Consider the following 12,178-nt stretch of genomic DNA (forward strand, 5'->3'; position numbering starts at 1 on the left):
AATCCTCGCAGATATCATTTATTTCAAGAAAGGAACACAGTTGTGAAGATACTGCTTTTTGTAATATATTTGACAGAAAAGGTAGATTCGAGATCGGCCTGTAATTGACTAATTCTGTAGGATCAAGTTGCGTTTTTTTAACAAGCGGTTTAATCATAGCCAGCTTAAAGGTTTTTGGTACGTATCCTATAGAGACAAAGATGAATTAATGATATTAAGAAGAGGATCTATGACCTCTGGAAGTATTTCTTTCAGTAGCTTAGTCGGTATAGGGTCTAACATACACGTTGTAGATTTAGATGATTTAACGAGTTTAGTAAATTCTTCCTCTTCTATAGCAACGAACGAATCAAATTTTTCCTCCGGGAGACTACAATGCACTGCCTGATGCGATACTGTAGTAGACGGTTGCATAGTTATAATTTTCTCCCTGATATTATCAATCTTATAAGTGAAGAAGTTCATAAAGTCATTACTGCTGTGTTGCTTGGAAACTTCGGTGCTTGAAGCTTTCTTTTTCATTAGTTTAGCCACCGTTTCAAATAAATACCTAGGATTATGTTTATTTTCTTCTAATAGGTTTGAAAAATAAGCAGATCTAGCAGCTTTTAAGGCCTCTCGGTAAGCAATCGTGCTCTCTTTCCATGAAATGCGAAATACCTCTAGTTTTGTTTTCTTCCAGTAGCGCTCCATTTTTCTGGCTGCTCTCTTAAGGGCCTGAGTGTGCTCGTTGTACCATGGCGTTGGACTATTTTCTTTAATCTTCTTTAAGTGCAACGGAGCAACTGTGTCTAAAGTGCTGGAAAAGAGAGAGTTAAAAGTTTCTGTTGCTATATCGAGTTCTTCTAAGCTATCTGGGATGCTGAGATGATGAAACTGATTAGGAAGATTATTAATAAAGCAATCTTTAGTGGCAGAAGTGATAGGTCTAACATATTTGAAACACGGAGTCTGCTTTGCAGCCTTGGCTAAATGAAGTTTACATGAGACTAGATAATGATCTGAGATGTCATCGCTCTGCTGCAGAATTTCAACGGCATCAACATCTATTCCATGTGATAATATTAGATCTAGAGTATGATTACGACGATGAGTAGGTCCTGACACGTGTTGTCTAACTCCAATTGAGTTTACAATGTCTTTAAATGCCAATCCCAATGCATCTTTTTCATTATCGATGTGTATATTAAAATCACCAACAATTAGTACTTTATCTGCAGTCAATATTAATTCTGATAGAAAGTCCACAAATTCTTTGATAAAATCTTTATGGTGCCCTGGTGGCCTGTATACAGTAGCCAGCACAAATCTCAAACGTGATTTATCATTTATACTATATATTTTTACATTAAGTACTAACACTTCAAAATAATTATATTTAAAACTTGATTTCTTAGCGGTTTTGAAAATATTACTATAGATTACAGCAACTCCTCCCCCTTTGCGTTTCAGACGAGGCTCGTGTTTATAACAGTAATCTTGCGGGGTGGACTCATTTAAAGTAATGTAATCGTTTGGTTTTAGCCAGGTTTCTGTCAAACACAGCACATCTAGGTAATTATCTGAAATCATATCATTAACAATGAGTGCTTTTGAAGTAAGCGATCGAATATTCAGCAACCCAAGCTTTAGCATTTGCTCATCTGTATTATAGCTGTTTTTTATTTGTTGAACATCAATTAAATTTTTAACCTTAGATGGGTTTAAACATTTTTTGGATTTCCAAATTCGGGGAACAGACACAGTCTCTATATGATGATAGCTAGGTGAAAGAGGCTCTATGTGATGGGATTTATCTGACCTGGGTGACGTGTCTGCTTCCTGACCTGAGCCCCAGATTGTCATGTTTGAGCTCTAAGACTATGTGCCATATTACTAGAGAGAAGAGCAGCACCATCCCAGGAGGGATGAATACCATCTCTTTTCAACAGGTCAGGTTTGCCCCAAAAACTTTTCCAATTGTCTATAAATTCTATATTATGTTGCGGACACCACTTAGACAGCCAACCGTTAAGCGAACACAATCTACTAACTATCTCATCACTCCTGCGAACAGGAAGGGGGCCAGAGCAAATTACAGTGCTTGACATCGTACAAACATCTCGTACTGACATCTCGTGTATCCTCGTAAGGCACTGATCATGTTAGCTCCACGATCTGTCACAAAAACTATCTTTCTGCCCATTTCTGTCGCATCACTGCCAAATATTCTGAGATTCTGCAGCAGGTGGATTCGAATATTTTCACCCGTCTTTGAGGTGCTTGGGTCAAAGGGGACAGCAAAAAGCACTCTAGAATGTAGCTCAGATTGCTCATTAACATAATGGATGGTTGCCGACAAAAATCAAGCATCGCGTTAGTTCAGGCAGGCCACGTCAGCCAAGCCCGCATCAGCTGTTAGCCAGCTGTTCATGACGTGGTCCAATCCGGTGTCGACATCTATCTCAGCGGCACACATAAATCTCACACTCCTTCAGCATTTCCCACATAGCTTGCTGCTCGCATCTAAACTTGCATGGCTGCAAATTAAAATAAAAACTTCAGCAATGAGGAAACTGCTATTTTTAGCATTTGTATTTACTTTACTCACCATGTCCGATTTGGATTCAGACGAAGAACAAGTTTTCTTAGAAAACGCCGGCGAGGATTTAGATCCGGACAACGCCCCGAGTATACGGAGAAGTTCGCGTCAGGCCAACAAAACTACTCCTCTGGTCGCTATAGCCGACTGGCCTGTTGAGAAAATTCTCGAGACGCTGTACAACCACAACATTCAGTCTCCTCTTGGAATCAGTCACGAGGAACTCTTCCAAATCTTCCTGGAAAACATTCCAGAAGCGCCCGCAACCCCATCGACTCCAACACCATCTGGATTCAGGAAAGCTACTGCCAAACGAAAGCACCCCTCTCGCTCCACCAACCCACCGGCCCAGAAGAAAAGAATGGATCAGAGTTCCGGCAACACCGCATCTACAGAGGATCCCGTGCTTTCAGCGCTTCAGAACATTCAATTTTCCCTCACTAGCTTAGACACTAGGATCCAAGCCTTGGAAAATCAGCCTTCAACTTCTTCAATGCCTGCTGCTCCCGTGGCTCCCGTTGCTGCTGCAGATGCAGCTCCCTTAGCATCATTCACGGGACCTGCTGACCTCCTACTACCGCGCAGATCCCTAGGCACGGCTCTTCCAGCATCCACCACCGGAGCCCCTTTTTTTCCACCAGCCGCTGCTATCTCTTCCCAGCTGCGCGCCCAGATCCTCGCAGGTAACAATATCAATCTGGTCAAAATCCTGCTGTGTTCAGAGAGCCAAGATAAGCGCATTGTAGACTGCGGAGATGTATCTGTCATGTTAAAAGATAATGACCAACGGCTGTCTAATTGTCTAACCATGCCTGAGTTTAACGTGGCTTTCGGAGTTTTCAGAGACATAATATGTGAAGTCAATCCAGAGCGCAGATTAGAATCAGACACTTATTTAGCCATTATCTCAGACCTCGCTATGACCTATGGTGGGACCCTTTTCTACGAGTACCATAAATCTTTCTCTGCTAAGGCAGCAATGTACATTCAACGGTTCAACCAAAGATTGGGCTGGTCGGTAGTAGATTTGGCTTTAATAAGCAGGCATTTTACAGGTCACCGCGCTTTATCATGTTCATTGTGACATACCTCTGTGCCCGAGAAGTGCTAAAACTCCGACAGGCCGTGTTCCCAAAGACGAAGCAGCCGAAAAGGTTACCCCAGTGATTCATACCCCTATGTGCTTTAACTTCAATGAAAATGTGTGTAGATTTTCTAATTGTAAGTTTATTCACGCTTGCAGTTATTGCGGAGACGGACATCCCAAGTCCGTGTGTCCTTGGAGAATGCATATATTAAAAAAGAAAAAATAAAGCCTTCAACACCTGTCAACATTCCAGAACTTGACAAAGCTTTAAAAAAGCATCCCAATTGCTGTTTTGTGCATTATTTAATAACTGGACTCATTCAAGGTTTTTTGGCAGGTTTAACATTTCTCCCAACAACCTCATTTCATTGCAATAATCTGCAATCAGCCATCAAAGAACCTGAAGTAGTCGACAGTTTATTGGCAAAAGAGGTTAAGAAAGGTTATCTGATCGTCCCTTTCGATAGCCCCCCCTTTCCAGTGTTTTGCATCAATCCTTTAGGTATAGCTACAAGGAAATATTCAGAAAAAAAGCATTTAATAATAGATCTGTCAGCTCCTCACGACAATATTCATGTACCTAGCATTAACAGTTTGATTCCTCTTCCTAATTTTTCTCTATATTATGCTTCAGTAGATCATGCCATTCAGTTCATTAAATCAGCTGGTAAGGGCGCTTGGCTGGGCAAAGCCGACATTGTCGACGCATTTAAAATCATGCCACTTCACCAATCCCAATGGCACCTCTTCGGAGTTCAATGACGTAAAAAAATGTTTTATTCCATTAGACTTACTTTTGGCTGCCGCAGCAGTCCTCGTATATTCGATACTTTATCGGAAGCGCTGTGCTAGATTCTTTTAACCCTCAGAGGTCGGCAATCACGCCGGCGTGATCTGCTCGCTTTTTTCCTTATGAGTTGAATTGAGACCCGAAATACTCTTTTGACTTTGATTTTACAAAACAAGTTTCATACATCAATCGATTCTGTTAAATGTGTATTATTTTTGTGTATACTCACAATAAAAACAAAGTGTTGTGCTTTTTGCCAAATAAAGAAAAATAAACACAAGGCGAGTTCTGCCTTCTCTCTGCCAGTGAAGACCATTCTGAAACGCGTCCGAAAATGAACAATAACTCAGCAAATACTCAAACAGTCAAACAGGCATACAGACGCACAGGCATGAAGCTTGAATTCTCTTCTTTTAAACGAAGTAATTTATGTAAAAAACAAATATTCTTATCTTGTGAAATCTGTATTAAAAGAGAGCGATTCCAGTCGAGCTAATTACAGCTGATTCAGATGTAATGTGACTCCGCCCACGGAGAGCGCACGCTATTCAAACGCAAATGTCTGAGGCAATCCGCGCAATCCTGTGAACACCCTCATATTAGCTCGAGAAAACACACAAGTTTATTCAGATCATTACTTGTCCACACCGTCTTGGAGCTGTGAGGAATAATAATAATAATGGAAAATGTCCCTCAGAAGTGCGGGTATATCGAGGAGCGAGCTGAGGAGTACTAGTAAGTTTTTTCCTTCTCACGTGAATTTCTTCACGTGGGTTTCTGTTTATGAATGAATGAACGGCAGAGATGCGCGCTGTTTACCACAGCTGGCAAAGACAGTTTAAATTTAAATCGCGTGTGTGAATGAATGATGATGTTTCAGCAAACTGTATTGCTATACTGAGATGAGTAAAAATCGACTGAAATATGTTGAAATAAAATGTAGGCTATTTGTATAAGCAACGTATTAAACTGCAAATTAACAATATGCCCTAATATGAAAACAACGTTACAGTCAGGCGAAATATGAAAGTAATGAATACATAGATAAAATGTAGGCCTATAATCATTTTTTTTTTACAAAGAAAGAGTACACTTGAAATATTGTTGAAATTGTAATTATTGTTGTAATTGTAACCTTTTTAATAAAATAGCAAAACATATTTACAAGATAGATGTAAGCAAAATCTTAAATGGTCAATATAAGTCTTCTTCTAAATATATCTTTTGTCCTTGCATTGTGGCTCAGTCAGTGTCACACCTGAATGAATGGCTCATTATGCAGAGTCATTATGCAGAGTGGGTGGGACATTGTATTCTAAGATGTAAACCACTCCTCGTTCACGCCCCCTCGCATATTGGCTTTCCAAGCAAAACCTGTTTTACATCAATTTAAATCAATGTATGGTTTTATGTGAACGATAAAGCAAGACTATTTTCACATAATTTTGAAGAAAAAACACTAGGTGATGACATCCATTAGTCAAAAGTCTTGTGGACACATATTTACTATGTGTTTTGTGGCCTTATTTCAGAAATTTTATTTTTTATTTTTTTCAATAACCATGCATAAACATTATTCTCTCAAAAATGAAAACATGTACATACACGTGGCTCACATATTATGGTAGCCCTGTTTGTGCTTTATAGATTGAATTTACACCTTTGCCATTAATATGTTTATAAGCAACTGAAAAAAGCACAAATGTCAGGGCATGTCAGAACATCTCAAGGGCCTCAAAAACAGCCCAGACCCCAGAGGGTTAAATGAAAATAAGATGCCTTTCGTGCTTCATTTGTTAGACGATTTCTTGGTCGTGGACTACCCAAAGTCTAAACCCGATCGATGTATTAATATTTTGAAAGAAACCTTTAATACATTGGGTATACCTCTTTCGGAAGAAAAAACAGTGGAACCAGTTAATTCAATCGAATTTCTCGGCATCGTCCTAGATAGCAATCTCATTCAAGCTTACCTTTAAATAAATTAGATCGAATCAGAGAAGTTATTAAATATTTTTTAAACCACGATTCCATCACTAAGAGAGAATTACTATCTATGTTAGGACATTTAAATTTTGCGATGCGAATCATTCCACAAGGTCGCTCCTTCATGTCTAGGCTCATTGATTTATCAAAAACAGTCGAAAAATTGCACGATTCAATCAATATAGATTCAAGCTGCAAATCCGAGTTGCATTTTTGGTCTCTTCTATGTGAAGGGTGGAACGGAATTTCTTTTTTTTATAACGATTTAATAGAAACTTCTATCAGCCTTAGGTTCGGATACGGAGGTTTTTTCAATAATTATTGGTTCACTAGCGCTTGGCCAAAAGAATTAGCGAATCTTCCGGCTAACACGTTGTCAACAGCACTGTTGGAATTATATCCCGTCATCGTTGCGTGTATTCTCTGGGGCAATCAGTGGTCCAGAAAACAAATTCTCGTTTACTGCGACAATGAAGCAACGGTTTTTATTATTAATAAAGGGCGCTCCTCAGTTCCCTTCATTAACCCTGGAGAACCCACGGGGTCAAATTTGACCCCTGTTAATTGCTGCTACCCAATATATAAAAAAAAAAAAATTCTCAAATTTTACTTCAAAAGCCCAGAGTGCCACTTCTGACCCCTGCATAGAGACACCTAGTGGATGAATATTGAACTCACAAGTGCCAGAGTGGAAGTAGTAAGATGGCTGACCACATGCTGTTTTGTTGAGCTGGAAACCTAGCCAAACAAAATCGTCTTCTCAGAAAACCAGCGGATGGTAAAATTGTGTATTTTTTGTTAATCTATTTAGTATTAGCTTGCAGAATGCCTAGAAGTATGTTTTATATTATTTTTGGATAAATTAGCAACTTTGAGCTAGTTCAAAAAACGATGGGTCAAAAACCCTCTGGGTGTATGGGGTAAAAACATTATGGGTCAAAAATGACCCTTTGGTTCTTTGAGTGACTTTTATGGAGAATGGTGACAGTCCTGTGTTTGGCTAAAGCCTTGAAATAATTTCATTTGTATAATATATTTGAATAAGTTACCTTAGTAGTACAGGGCCAGAGACTAATAAAGTAGTATATCTTTTCAGGGAGTATGGCCGCTCCCTTTTCAGGACAGGGAAAGCAGCAGAGAAAGGTCACTGTAACACAAGTATTGGAGCAACTTGAAGCTGATGATAGTGACTTTGGCCCTGAATTGGACAGCGATAGCGATTCTGATGAATTGTTTCAACCGCATGAAAGTGATGGTGGTGAATCTTCTGCCCAAGACAGTGACTCATCCAATGACTCGTCCAGTGATGAAGATGTGCCGTGTGCTAGCCCACAGATGGAGCCAAATCGTGCCGCAAAAACTTACAGTTGGCGAAAGAAAGGCTTTGAGTTGCCTGACGTGAACTTTCAAGGTGAACAGGTTGAGTCGTACCAGGATGCCGCGACAGACACGCCACTGGTTTACTTTCGACGCTTTGTTTCCCTTGATATGTTGGAAAATATTGTTGAGCATACCAATCAATACAGTGTTCAAAAGCAAGGGAAATGTGTAGACACTTCAGTAAAGGAGATAGAACAAGTTCTAGGAATGTATCTCAGGATGGGATTAGTTCAAATGTCTGGAGTACGTCAGTACTGGGAAAGTGAAGTTCGTTATGGGCCTGTGGCAGACGTAATGAGTCGCAACCGATTCAACCTGCTACTCTCTGTCATTCACTTTGTAGACAACGAAATGGTCAGTGAAGAAGTAAAAAAGGATCGACTTTGGAAACTGAGACCATTTTTGGATTCTTTTCGGAGACAATGTCTGACTATAGCTCCTCGCCAAAAACAGTCCATCGATGAGATGATGGTGCCTTACAAAGGGAAATTTGGTGGCATAAGGCAGTACATCAAAGGGAAGCCACATCCGTGGGGATTCAAAGTGTGGGCGCGCTGCTCTGTCACTGGTCTCCTGCACGACTTTGACATATATCAGGGAAAAGGTTTTGGCAATGAAAAAAAAGGGAAGAGTCAGTTGGGAGTTGGTGGAGACATTGTGGTGAAGCTATGCGAATCGCATGCAGAGAAAGTACATTTCCTGATTTTCGCTGACAATTTCTTCACTTCGTTGCCCCTCATTGAGAAATTATTGGCAAAGGGAATCTACTACACAGGAACTGTGCGAAAAAACCGTGTGTCGAAGTGCAACCTGATAACGGACAAAGACCTGTCCAAGAAAGGCCGTGGATCCTATGATTATCGAATCGAGTCCAACACCAACACTGTTTGTTTGAAATGGCAAGACACGAAAGCAGTCAGTTTGATGTCAACATATGCTGGACCGGAGCCTTTGGGAAAAGCTCGGCGCTGGGACAAGTCCAAAAAAGAGTACACCAACATTGATCAGCCGAATATCATCAAGGAGTACAACGCTTCAATGGGAGGAGTAGACATGCTGGATGCGCATCTTGCACGCTGTAAATTTCGCATCAGGACCCGTCGCTGGTATATGATACTTTTCTGGCATTTCTTGTCTGTTGCGGTGATCAACGCATGGCTTCTTTACCAGCATGACTGTGAGGCACAGGGAATCACTGGATCGAAAGTACTCAAACTTCGCAAGTTTCAGGGTTTGGTTGCTCAAGGCTTGGTTGAAGTTGGAACAGCAAGAAAGCGGGGTAGGCCACCAACTCCTGGCCCCTCCTCCTCCCCGCCACCACCAAGATTTGTTCGAGTTTATCAGAGTGAAGATGTTCGTTTCGACCAAATCGCCCATTGGCCTGTCAAGGAGGAAAATCGCCGTCGATGTGCTGTGTGCAAGGACCTCAAAACTGAAATGCACTGTGAAAAATGTGCAGTTCCTCTCTGCATCAACAAAAAAAGAAATTGTTTCAAAGACTACCACAATTTCCAGTGAGAGAGTGAGAGAGTTCCCCTCTCTAGCAGAACAGATTTTTGGATAAGCAAAGACCCATGGTGTTAGTTTTTTTCAGTTGTGATTATGGCCTTGTGTTCTCGTTTCCATTGGCCAAAGTGTTTGTACATTTGAAATCCAGTTCTAACATGCAACAAATAAAAAAATAAATAAATAAAAAAACATTGTTAAATGTAGCTGTGTGGTTGACTGATTATTTTCCTAAATTTCAAATAGTTTGCATTGGCAGTGTTTGTTATTGTTATTCTGTGAAATTGTACACCGAAAGCCCAATGGGTCAAATTTGACCCTAATCCTAAATTAGGGAATAAAGGGTTAAAATTGAAAAAGTTGATATTTTGGTGTTCAGTGAACTTATAGAAGTAATTTAATGCATAGCTCATAATTTTCCAAAGAAGAAAAGGGTTCTTGGGTTCTCCAGGGTTAATAAATTTTTGAGGCGTCTCATGTGGACAAGCATTATCTGCAATTTTACTCTCCGTGCTGCTCACATACCCGGCCTCGACAATAAAATAGCTGACTGTCTGTCTCGTTTTAAATTTCAGGAGTTCAAAACTATGTGCCCAGATGCCTCTTCTTCGAGCCTGCCTTGCCCAGCATTCGCCCTGACTGTTCTCGACTAAACGCCACACTGCAGTCTTATCTTTGCGCAGCTTCTCTGTACATGAGGTCCGGTTTAGCTAATTCTACATTAAAAGTGTATGACTCTGCTTGGGTTCGATTTTCAACCTTTTGCTTAACATTGTCTGTTTCTGTCTTGCCTGTCAACATTGCTATTGTATGTTCTTATATAATGCATTGTCATTTAGCTCAAAAAATGCAGCCCTCCTCCATTAAAAGTCAGATTTCAGGCATTCAGTTTCATCTAAGATGCTTGGATCCATCAGTCTGCAGTCTTTTGGGGCATCCATCTATCCGTCTGCTGCTTGATGGCATCAAAAAAGAAGCGCCAAAAGGCAAAGACAAACGCCTTCCTCTTACATTCTTTCTTGTTAAAAAACTGGTTGTTAAACTGAGACAGGGTTGCTTCACTCCTTATGTGGATTAACTTTTGGAAGTAGCTTTTCTATGTGCTTTTTATGGTTTTCTCAGGGTGGGTGAATTCACTACACGTAACAACCATTTTGATCCCTCTCACGATCTCACATTGTCTGATATCACTTTTGCTGATAATTTCTTTTCTATTTTTCTTAAACATTCAAAGTCTGATAAAGAATCTAAAGGTATTTCAATTGCCATTGCTCGTACTAACACAGATTTCTGCCCTTTTAATTCCATGTCCCGGTATCTGAGTTGTCGCCCTCATGCTCATCCCGATGAACCTCTATTCATCACTGAGGCGGGGAAAGCCATGTCCAGAACCTGGTTCGCCGCCCGTCTTCGCTTGGTCTGGCAATCCTGCGGCCTTTCACCTGAGCTATACACGTCGCACTCCTTTCGCATTAGAGCAGCTACATCAGCGGCCTCTGTCACAACGGTTCATACACTGAAAGCTCTGGGAAGATGGTCTTCTGGCGCATACGAACGTTACGTTCGTCCTGGACTGAAGGACATTTTAGATGCTCAAAAATCTATGGAATCTGTCTAAAATCTATGATTTTTTATCTCTCTCTCTCCATTCTCCCCCCTCACCATTAAACGTTCGTGTTGTAATTCTATTATTATGACCGCCGCTAGCGTAGCTAGCGAAAGCGGTCATATAGGGATTGTCAAAGTTTTTTTTTTTGTTTTTTTTCGTCATCTACTGAATTTTTCGTCAACGATACCAGGGACACCAAAACACTGGGGAACATGAAATTTGGTGGGCATGTAGCCCCACTAGACTTTTAAGGAAAAATTTAGTTTGGTCTCCGGGGGCCACTCCCCCCCCGCGCTGGGCCCCCCCAAACCCAAAAAATGCAGTTTTTCCTAAATAACTACCTGAACCGTGGCACCGAGGATGAAGAAATTTTTATGGTATGTTGGTCTTAAGGGCCCACATCAACCTAGCCCATAATCGATTGTCAAAGTTTTTTTTTTTTTTCGTCATCTACTGAATTTTTTCATCAACGATACCAGGGACACCGAAACACCGGGGAACATGAAATTTGGTGGGCATGTAGCCCCACTAGACTTTTACGGAAAATTTTCGTTTGGTCCCCCGAGGCCACTCCCCCCCCGCGCTGGGCCCCCCCAAACCCAAAAAATGCAGTTTTTCCTAAATAACTACCTGAACCATGGCACCGAGGATGAAGAAATTTTTATGGTATGTTGGTCTTAAGGGCCCACATCAACCTAGCCCATAATCACTCATTTGTGATTTTCGCCCCTCCCATAAAAAATGAAAATGCAATATTAGTCTGCTTTAATCGGCCCTATCTTCAGTTGAGATGTTCAGAACTGCACCATATTTCATGTGTATGATTAACTTGACATCCTCTGGGGGTATGCTAAGTTTCGTAGAATTTCATCCATGGGGGGGTATAAAATAAATTCATTTATGTGCACATTTAGTGACTGTACACTCATCGGCCTGTAGATGGTGGTGTTGAGCGAAGGGTTGCTGGTTTAGGATGATACTGTCACTAAGGTTGCCAACTGTCCCGAATTAGGCGGGACGTCCCGTATTTTGGGCCTAATTTATTTGTCCCGTGCGTGACCTCCCGTGTCCCGTTTTTTGACAAGCTGATAAACCACTGACTGATACAACAGCAACAGCAGCAGTGCTGACCACGACACTTGAGAATGATCACCGACACCTGTCATCATCCAATCACAGCTTTTTTTAATCACTGTTTTGAGACAAATCATTGTTTGATTTGCGAACATCCTCTGCCGT

This window comes from Scardinius erythrophthalmus, assembly GCF_964197995.2.
Source record: "Scardinius erythrophthalmus genome assembly, chromosome: 6".
In the NCBI taxonomy this organism is placed as follows: Eukaryota; Metazoa; Chordata; class Actinopteri; order Cypriniformes; family Leuciscidae; genus Scardinius; species Scardinius erythrophthalmus.